The following is a 412-nucleotide window of genomic DNA, read 5'->3' as shown; positions in this document are numbered from 1 at the left end:
TCAAAGAACCAGCTCTTGGATTTGTTGATTCTTTGTATTGTTTTCTTTGCTCCAATTTAATTAATTTCTGCCCTGATTTTTGTTATTTCTTCTTGTCTTCTGGGTTTGGGTTTTGTTTGCTCTTGCTTTTCAAGTGTGTTGAGTTGCAATGTTAAGTCATTTATTTGTGTTCTTTCTGATTTTTTGATTTATGCTCTTACAGCTATAACCTTTCCTCTAAGGACCGCTTTCAGCATGCCCCAGAGGTTCTGTTGTGTTGTATTGTTCTTTTCATTTAGTTCTAGGAATACTTTTATTTCTTTCTTAATTTCTATTTTGACCCATTAATCATTCAGGATTGTGTTGTTTAATCTCCATGTGTTCATGTGGTGATTAGGGCTTCTTCGGGTGTTGATTGTAAGCTTTATTGCAT

Source organism: Nannospalax galili, unplaced genomic scaffold (assembly GCF_000622305.1).
Source record: "Nannospalax galili isolate Female #2095 unplaced genomic scaffold, S.galili_v1.0 scaffold207, whole genome shotgun sequence".
In the NCBI taxonomy this organism is placed as follows: domain Eukaryota; kingdom Metazoa; phylum Chordata; class Mammalia; order Rodentia; family Spalacidae; genus Nannospalax; species Nannospalax galili.
The sequence above is the reverse complement of the archived record's forward strand: the minus strand, read 5'-3'. Positions refer to the sequence as shown.